The sequence below is a fragment of the Aegilops tauschii genome, chromosome 7 (assembly GCF_002575655.3).
Source record: "Aegilops tauschii subsp. strangulata cultivar AL8/78 chromosome 7, Aet v6.0, whole genome shotgun sequence".
Lineage (NCBI taxonomy): Eukaryota > Viridiplantae > Streptophyta > Magnoliopsida > Poales > Poaceae > Aegilops > Aegilops tauschii.
This window is the reverse complement of record NC_053041.3, coordinates 356,224,138-356,234,562: the sequence shown is the minus strand read 5'-3', so window position 1 is coordinate 356,234,562 and position 10,425 is coordinate 356,224,138.

Sequence of the window (10,425 nt, the reverse complement as noted above, 5' to 3'; positions counted from 1 at the left end):
TGATGTTTGCCAAAGGAGAAAAATAAAAGGGAATAGAAGAAAAACTTTGACTCTTTGCATAAAAGTAAATACATAAAAAGTAAAAGATAGGCCCTTCGCAGAGGGAAGCAAAGGTTTCCATGCGCTTATTTGTTTGTATGCTCAATCCCTTAGTGCAAAAGAACGTCACGTTGTATTTCCCCTTAAGATGACAACCTTTATTATGCAGTCTGTCGCTTTTATTCTTTGTCATCCAAATTGTACAATGCTCAATTTTCTCTTACACTAAATGATCTCACACTCTTAGAAACATTTTTTTTGCCTTTTTGCACCGATGACAACTTACTTGAGGGATCTTGCTCAATCCCTAGGTAGGTATGGTGGACACTTGAAAATAAGATTTGGGTTTAAGGGTTTTTGGATGCACAAGTAGTATCTCTACTTAGTGCGGAATTTTTGGCTAGCAAAGATAGGGGCAAGCACCACATGTTGAAGGATCTATGACAATATGACTTCTATGTGAATATTAACAAACATAAACCATTAAGTTGTCTTCCTTGTCCAACATCAACAATTTTGGCATATAATATTTTGATGAGGGCTCACAATCAAAAAAGATTTCCAGGATAGTATATTTATATGTGAATCTTCTCTTCCCTTATTAATTCTTTCATGAGTTGCACCATTGACTAATGCTATGTTTGTCAATCTCTAATAAAATTTCCTACTTATACTTTTCCTTATGTGGTGTCATCACCTACCATAGGATTAGTATATGATCTTATTGATTTATTTCCTTTCTTTTATTTATTTCCTTTTTCTTTTTCTTTCTTTCTTATTTCTTTTCTTTTATTTGCAACATGAAAGTAAAGAAAGCAAAACTCAAACTAAACTTTATTATATAACTTGCACATGATTACAATGATATATCACTAAGCAAACTCTCAAGGAGGAAAGGATCGAACTAACTTTTATTCATCTAATTCAAAAGATCGAACTAAAATAAGTAAAAGCAAAAGGATAGTGGGATGATACGATACCGGGGCACCTCCCCAAGCTTGGCAGAAGCCAAGGGGAGTGCCCATACCCAAAACTTATTTCTCTTTTGGTGGTGAAGAAGATGATGGTGGTGTTGAAGAACTAGTATTATCCAATATAACCATGAGTAGATCCTTCAACCCTTGAATCTCCCGAAGGGCCTGATGAATTAATTCACTGTTTTTCTTCACCTCAGCCATTATGTGTTTATTCTCAGGGCCCCACGGTTTCGTTCCTGCATTGTTTCCTCTTGGCCGAGATATGTCCCAGTTGGACGGTATATGCCTACGAGGAGTGTTCTCGAACCCATAATTGTGAATCAAATTATCAAAATTGTTGCGATGTAACCTGTGCAATGGCCTCCTCGATGGGAGATCTTCTTGCACTTCCAGGCTCGCTTGATTTTTCGATGATCCCATGGCTTGATGAGGATTAGGGTGAGTGGAGATGCCAGCTAGTGTGCCCCTCTCAGAGGCTGGAGGGTGAATCCCAAAGGGACTTTCCTCTTCTTCCTCCATAGCAACCTCTTCAGTTTCAACCCCCCTTAGATCTTCCCGAACCAACCTTATGTCTCCTCCTCCATTGTTGAAGGGTGAGGAAGACATGACGATGTTCTAGTTGAATCTGTCAGAAAACAGCAAGAAAAGAGAACAGAGGATTTCTCCGCGATACAGTGGTTAACAGGTTCGGGAAGTATATATAGATTTTTTATCTTGGAGGACAAGCATACGGGAGAAAAACGGAGTACGGAAGGTGTCCCAGGTGGGTTGTGCCCACCAGGGGACGCTTGCTGGAAGTTTCTTTATTTCCAAAATTCTCAAATATTCCAAAACTGACAAAAAATATTTTTGCGGATTTTTCGGAGTCCATTTACTTACCGTATCACGTACCTCCTTATTTTGACGATTCTGGAGTGGTCCGGAAGGACTCTTTTATGTGTTCTTCCGGTGTCAAAGTTTGGATAATATTACTTTCAACATTAATGGGCGTACCTGAGATATAATGCTTTATTCGTTGTCCATTGACAACCTTCGGGTTAGTACCCTCGGAATTATTTATTTTGATGGCTCCAGACCGGTAAACCTCCTCGATGACATATGGGCCTTCCCATTTTGAGAGGAGTTTTCCTGCAAAGAACCTGAAACGAGAGTTGTACAAAAGAACATACTCTCCGACTTTAAACTCACGCTTTTGAATTCTTTTGTCATGCCATCTTTTAACCTTTACTTTGAATAATTTTGCATTTTCATAAGCTTGGTTCTCCATTCATCTAGAGAGATAATATCAAATAACCTCTTTTCACCAGCAAGTTTGAAATCATAACTGAGTTCTTTAACCGCCCAATATGCTTTATGTTCTAACTCAAGAGGCAGATGACAAGCTTTTCCATAAACCATTTTATAAGGAGACATACCCGTAGGATTTTTATATGCTGTTCTATAAGCCCAAAGTGCATCATCTAATTTCTTAGACCAATTTTTCCTGGACCTATTGACTGTCTTTTGCAAAATTAATTTTATTTCTCTATTGCTAAGTTCAACTTGACCACTAGACTGAGGATGATAGGGTGATGCAATTCTACGGTTAACATCATACTTGGCAAGCATTTTACGAAAAGCGCCATGAATAAAGTGTGAACCACCATCAGTCATTAAATATCTAGGGACTCCAAACCTTGGGGAAATAACTTCCTTAAGCATTTTAATAGAGGTGTTGTGATCAGCACTACTAGTTGGAATAGGTTCTACCCACTTAGTAACATAATCAACAGCAACCAAAATATGTGTATACCCATTAGAGGAAGGAAAAGGTCCCGTCGGATCACGGGTTCCGGCAAAACCCTTAAAGTTCGAACTCTGGGGTGCGCACGAAGATCTCTCTCCCCTAGCTCTCGCCCTCACCACGATCTCAAAGCTCAGCTCGTCGAACCCAAAGAACAAGGGGCACAAGAGTTTATACTGGTTCGAGCCACCGATGTGGTGTAATATCCTACTCCAGTGTGGTGTGGTCGATTGCCTTGTAGGCTGAGGATGAACAAGTACAAGGGAAGAACAACCTCTTGAGGAGAGGTGTTCTTGAGCTCGGTGACCTTGTGTGGTCAAGGTAGATCTGAATGATCCGTCCAGAGTCCGATCGGTCAATCCCCTCTCTACGGTGGTGGCTAGTCCTATTCATAGAGGCCCTGGCCCTCTCCCCAAATATTAGGCGGGAAGGGATCCCACAACGGCCAATTCGAAGGGGGAAAACTAGTACAAGCTATCCTGACAAAAGGTGGTCTTCGACTGCCAAAGGCTCTGGTGGTGACGCCGTCGTGGGCTCCGCGATGACCTCCATCCTGCCGTCCTGCTGGTCTTGGTCTCATTGCACCGATATGGAAACCTTTGCCTGATGCCTCGGGACTCCTCGCCTGCATTTGCCCCTTTAGCACCAAAGAGGCAACGGGTACTCTGCACCTGCTGGCGCCCGCCTGGCCTTGGTCGTCACGACTCACATCATGGGAACCTCATGAGGTACCCCCGCCTTGTTCTCTCCGCTCCTCGCGAGCCGCCCTAGTGAGGCCGCCCCCGAGGAGGTCTTGTGTCGTCCGCCTCGTGAGGCTTGGACCCTCGCGAGGGTCTTGAGTGTTTGCTGGTGAAGATGGGCCGCACCAGGCCGCTGGAGGAGCCACGCCGTGGGCCGCAGGCAGGCAAGTCTAGGGACCCCCATTCCCAGAATGCCAACAGTAGCCCCCGGGCCCAAGGCGCATTCGGACTTGGCTTCGAGGCGAAGCCAAGGGGCAAGTGCGGAGCGCCGTGGGCCCCAACCACTTGCGGCCTTGATTGGCGCGTGGCGACTCACGGGACGTGGGCGCCTCCGCTTCCCCGCGCTGCCTCGGCAGCTGCCCGACTTGACGAGTCCCTGTTGCATGCAGAGAAAATCATCATTACCTGTGATCGTGGGGGTCGCCGGTTGGCCTTCTCCTGCTATAGATGAGGAGGGGGGCGGAGCCCCGCCCATCTCTTCCCGTTCCGTTCGCTTCTTCTTCCTTGCTTCATCGTCGAGCCGTGACACCAATGGCGCCAATACGGAGGTCCTTGGCTGCGGAGAAGGGAAAAGCCCCCGCGACGAGCCGGGGCTACTCCCGCCGAAGAAGAGGCTGGCCGCTGCCGCGACGTCATCGTAAAGTTGTAGGTGACGAGGCCTTAGCATGAGCGGCCTTCCCCCGGGTATCCGTTGCCTTTGTACGCCCAGGCAGAGGGCTCCAGAGGGGGAGGCTGCAATCAGCACCGACCGCGTCGCCGCCGTGGTGGACGCGCCGCAGTGGCGCGTGCGGCCGCCCCAGGAACCCACGCTGAGGGCTCCTTGTGCGAACTGGTGGTGTGGGCGGCAATGCCCCCGCGCTTCTGGATTCGCTTCCCGCAGTTCTTCTCCACCGAGATGCCGCCGAGGGTCCCCTCGAGCTATGGCTACAACACGATGATTGTGATGCCCCGGTGACAGGGGCGTAGGTTGAGGTCGTCTCCCCGGGCAAGATCTTCATGACCCGCAGATGCGGTGAGGTCGCCCGGGTTTGCCGCGCGGAGGGCGCCCTCGCCATCCACTTCGAATACGATGGCGCCTCCACGATGTTCTTCAAGATCTTCGACGAGGAAGGCCGCCGCCTGGAGTGCTGCCCTGGAGGGGATCATCGGGACGGCACAACGGCAGGAGCCGGACCTGCCGCTGGCCTCGCCAGCGGTTCCTCCAGCAGCAGCGGTGGCACCTGGGAGTCTAGCAACTCTCCTGAGCTCTGCGAGACTCCGGAGATGAGCGATGACAGCTACGTGCCCCCGAGCTCTCGCCGTGCCCGGAGCACAGCAGCAGCGTCTGCCCGCCGCCGTCACTGATCTGGATGGGGTAGGCGTCGGCCTCCCGTGGCCCGCTGTTGATGATGGCATCGGCGGTGTCGACGCTCGTAGATAGGTCTCCTAGAAACCTTCCTCTTTTGTTCCCTACGAGGAATCGGGACGAACCCCATGGGGGTGTGTAAAGGGTATGTAATGCCTTTTGTCAATATTATCCTTATTATGAAGATTTACAAATGCATGTCCTGCTTCGGCTCGGTCTCCCCTTTCCAACCTCGCGATAGCTTGGTGTTCTATGCCGACAGGTCCCGGTCCCCAGGCAGGCTGCAGCCGTCGCTGGTATGCCAGGTCGCGATGCCGTGGTCAAGGCCAGGAGGTGAGTGGCCCGAGGTCCAATAAGAGCTCCTGAGGCGCGATGCTCAAGAGGTCCCCTTTAGCGTGCAAGCAGATACCTAAAGGTAGGAAAGGGAGGCGACGTCGCCGTAACAAGGCTGCAAGAGATGGGAATCCTATGCCATAGCGTTTGGTCGACCCGAGTGCGAAACTTATCTTAGCAGTCTAGAGTCGATTCCTTGTGCAGTGCCAGACTCGTGCATGGACGGCCATAGTGCAGCCCGGTTAGGCCCGTGCGAGCCTCCCCTCTTTTTCACGCTCTTCTGTGTGCTCTACGTCCTCAGGTCCCGGCCCTCGAGCGAGCTCAGCCGCCGCTGGTATGCCAGGTCACGATGTCGTGGTCAAGGCCAGGGGGTGAGGGCTGGAGAGCCAGTAAGAGCTCCTGAGTCGCGATGCTCAGGAGCCCCCTTTTAATGCGCAAGCGAATTGCATGGGAAAAGAGGGAGCCCGCGGTACCGCCTGCTGTCGCCCTCGGGAGGTTCCTGCAGGTTAGTGCGAGGAGGGATACAAATTGCAACCACGCTTGCCAGTCTGCCACTGGTTGTTCCGCAAGAAGATGAAGGCACTGAGGGCCTGGCAAGGTGACGTGCGCGGGGGTGCCCCGAGCCAGAGCTCGACCACTCAGATTTTTCAGTGTTGCAGGGACGGACCCGAGCACAAGCGTTGTGCCAGCATGAGTAGCCCTCGTTGCGGGATGAGCAAGGGGTCGATTGGCGACGCGGGCGGCCGCGGTGGGTGACAATCAAGCAGGCGGTAACCATAGAGAACTCATGCAAGGGAACCAGCTAGCTTAGACAGATGCAAGAACGATTCATGCCACTGGGACGGACCCGAGCGGTCTGGGGATGATGCAGCCCGTGGGGCGCCCCAACAGAGTAAGCTGAAGATGCAAAAAGATACGTGTCGCAAGGACAGGCCCGTGCGACCTGGGAATCGTGCAGCCCGAGGGGCGCTCCCAGCTGAGTAAACTTGGAAAATGTCACCTGGTACCATTGTCGAAGGAGGGTTGGGGTAGCTGAAGGCGTGTGATGAAGGAGTTGCTCCTCATGAGCCGCCAGGGCCCTGAGCCTCTGGAGGCTCGGGTGGTTCCTTGAGGACCGTCTCCATCTCCGCCAGGACTGCATGATGCCTGGCCTCCTGAGCAGACAAGACACTCCACAGGTGGCGTTGGAAGGCGGCCACCACGTTCGGCAAGCCAAACGGCATGCGGACGTAGCTGTGAGGTGGACCCTCGCAACGCCCAACGCACGAAGGCCAGAAACGCTCCTGAGATGCGGCCCAGTTGAGCCCTGGTATGTCGATGCAGACGCACAGCTCGCCGTCCTCGCCAGGATGGGGAGCTGCGCCAGGTGGGCGGTGGTCGCCGCGCATGGTCCTTGCTTCTTGAAGCTCCTGGGTGGCTTTGACGATGAACTCCTGAGCACCAGGCGCTCCTCGCCCAGTGCCCCCCTGAGGAAAACGTGCCGCAAAGCACGCTTCCATGTGGTGCCCGAGCGCCTCCCTCGTGATGTTGGCTAGGTCTGAGGCCCTCTAGAAGAGAGCCCCCGAGCCCTGCCCGAGGAGGGCACTGGGCGCGCCTTCCTATGCGAGAGAGGGAGGCACCCGAGCCGCGGGCGCTGATCCTGAGGTGGTGCCACTGGAGACGCTGCTCTCCTGAGGCCCTGTGCGGAGTAGCTGCTTCTTCTTCTTGGGGATGGCCTCAGGAGGGTACATTGTGCCTTCATTGTCGGGGTCTTCGATTGCCGCGACCTGGAAGGCGTGCTCGAGGGAGCACACCGCATCTCTTTCTTCACACGGGACCGTGATGATGCCGCCGCTCCCTGGCATCTTGAGGACGTTGTAGCCCTGGTGGGTCACTGCCATGAACTTGGCTAATGCTGGATACCTAAGGATGGTGGTGTACGGCAGACGGATGTGGGCGATGTCGAAGTTGATGAGCTCGGTCTGGTAGTTGTCGCGCTAGCCGAAGGTGACAGGGAGGCGGATCTGCCCTATCGGGGTGGTGGAGCCGTCAGTCACTCCGGAGAAAGACTTGGTGGGCTGCAGTAGATCGTATGGCACTTGGAGGCTGTCGAATGTCTCGACGAACAGGACATTGAGCCCCGCGCCGCCGTTGATGAGGGTCTTGGTGACTTGGACGTTGCTGATGACGGGTGAGCAGAGCATCGGGAGAGCGCCGGCAGTTGCCGCGCACTTGAGCTGATTCGATGAACTGAAGGTGATGGCGCACTTGGACCACCTGAGCGGGCGCATGGCCTCGAGCCTGGGAAGAGCCGCGTTCACCTCGCGAGCAAACTGCTTGAAGACGCGCTGGGAAGTTGGGGCCTGAGCACCGCCCAAGATGCAAGCGATAGTGCGCGGCTCCTGGAAGCCCCCAGCCCCCTCGTCCCGATGGTGGTCGTCGTTCCTTCTTGGCGGCGGCGGCAGCGGAGGGAGGCCAACATTGCCCTGAGGACGGTCTTCACGAGGCTGGTCCTGCCAGTGGTCCTCGCGAGGCCGGTCGCGCCACTCCTGATGGGGGTCGCGGTCGTCCCAGTGACCTCTGCTTCGTCCTCCTTGTCGGCGTTCTGGGAATGGAGTCCCCAGACTTGCCTACCTGCGGCCCACGGCGTGGCTAAGCTAGTAGGCCGTGCGGCCCATCTTCATCAACAAGGCATCCAAGACCCTCGTGAGGGGCCAAGCCTCGCGAGGCGGATGACACAAGACCTCCTCTGGAGTGGCCTAGTCAGGCAGGCTCACGAGGAGCGGAGATATCAAGGTGGGGCAAACCTCACGAGGCTCTCGTGACGTGAGCCATGACGATTGGCGCCAGGCGGGCGCCAGCGCGCGCAGCGTCCTTGTTTCCTCTTTGGTGCTAAGGAGGCCAGCGCAGGTGAGGAGTACCAAGGCATCAGGCAAAGGTTGCTATATCGGTGCAACAAGACCAAGACCAGGAGGACGGCAAGACGAAGGTCATCGTGGAGCCCAAGACGGCGTCACCACCAGAGCCTTTCGCAGGCGAAGACCACTTTTGTCAGGATAGCTTGTACTAGCTGCCCCCCTTCAAATTTGTCCGCCGTTGTTGGCTCCCTTCCCGCTCAATATTTGGGAAGAGGACCAGGGCCTATATAAATAGAGCTAGCCACCACCGTAGTGGGGGGGATTCAGATCACTCTCACGCACACAAGTTAGCCAAGCACAAGAACACCTCAACCTCAGAGGCTGTTCTTCCCTTTGTACTGTTCTTCATCAGCCCAAGAGGCAATCCACCACCACCACACTGGAGTAGGGTATTACACCACAACGGTGGCCCGAACCAGTATAAATCTCGTGTCTTTCTGTGTTGCGAGTTCGTCGAGTTCGTCCGCGAGATCTTAGAGAGCTAGGGCGTAGATCGGTAGGAGGGAAGACTTCACGCGCACCCCAATGTTCGAACCTTAAGGGTTTGCCGGAACCCCACATCCGACATTTGGCGTGCCAGGTAGGGGTGCGCCGGGGCTCCTCTCCACCAACCTGCGCCCCGCACCGCCGCACTTCGCCCCCATGGTGGGTGCCCCGCCGTCCGCCTCTGCGGCCGACATCGACAACGGGGTGTCTGGGTACCGAGCCCTGGCCCCCGCCCTACGGCGAGTGCGGTGGCCAACCAAGTTCAAGCCAGAGATGCCGCCGCGTTACAACGATGCGGCAGACCCGACGCTGTTCCTGCTGGCGTATGAGGAGGCTGTCCTCGAAGCCGGAGGCAATGGCAAGATCATGGCCAACTGGTTCCCCATGGCCCTCGCCGGCGAGCCGCGCGCCTCGCTGCTCAACCTCCCGGGATCCACGGTGGCCTCCTGGGGGGAACTCCGCGACCTCTTCGCCGCTCGCTACGCGGTGCCGGCACACCACGCAGTCACGGCCTTGCTGGGCGGCTCTCAAGCACCACCTTCAGACCGCCACGTCAAGCCGTTCCTCTGTCAGATCGGGGCCACCTCCAAGCGCCCGGGGGCTGCGCCGGGTTGGGCTGCGCCAGAGGCCGACCTCACCTTCGGCTCAGAAGGCCACCCCGACTCACACCGCCGGCTCCGGAATGCTCCCAATGCTCTGCACGCCCACCATCTGCAACGTGGCCGTTACCAAGACCCTCATCGACGGCGGTGCTGGCCTCAACTTGCTCTCCGTAGAAGCCTTCAGCCTTCTTCACGTGCCGCTCGAGCGGCTCGGCCTCAGCAAGCCCTTCTCAGGAGTGGGTGGTGGAGCTGCCCACTCTCTGGGGCAGATCCGCCTTCCTGTCAACTTCGGCACATGCAACAACTACCGCACCGAGCTGGTGGACTTTGACATCGCTCGCATCGGTCTCCCGGACAACGCCATCCTCGGGTACCCGGCTCTCGCTCAGTTCATGGAGGCGACTCACCCGGCCTACAACCTCATGAAGATGCCAGGGAGCAAGGGCGTCCTCACCATCAAGGGGGACACTAAGGAGGCCGGGACGGCACTCAGGCTCGCCTTCAAGATCGTGGCAGCAGCACAGCCCGCCGGCGCCGGTACCCCCAAGGCCAAGGAGGCCGCGCCTACCAAGAAGAAGCAGCTGTTCACCCAAGACAAGGCGGAAACCAAGCAGGTGCCGGTAAACAAGGACGGGTCTTCAGGAGCCACCTTTACCATAGGAGCCGGCCTTGACCCGGGACAAGAAGAAGCCTTGGTGAGGTTCTTGCGCGCGAACAAGGAGATATTCGCGTGGGAGCCCAGTCAGCTGGTAGGGGTCCCGAGGGAGGTGATCCAGCATCACCTAAGGGTATGCCCCAACATACGCCCCGTGAAGCAGCGAGCAAGACGGCAGTCCACTGAGAAGCAGGCCTTCATTGTCCAAGAGACACGCAAGCTGGAGGCGGCGGGTGCCATTCGAGAAGTTCGATATCCCGAATGGCTGGCGAACCCCGTCGTAGTGCCGAAGAAAGGCGGGAAGGAACGGATGTGCGTCGACTTCACCAACCTTAACAAAGCCTGCCCCTAAGATCCGTTCCCACTCCCGCGCATCGACCAGATTGTTGACTCCACCGCCGAGTGCGACCTGCTGTGCTTCCTGGATGCATTCTCAGGATATCATCAAATCAAGATGGCGGTGGAAGATGTGGAGAAGACAGCCTTCCTGACGCCATGTGGGGTGTACTGCTACACCTGCATTCCCTTCGGGCTACGCAACGCAGGCGCGACCTTTCAGCGGTTGACG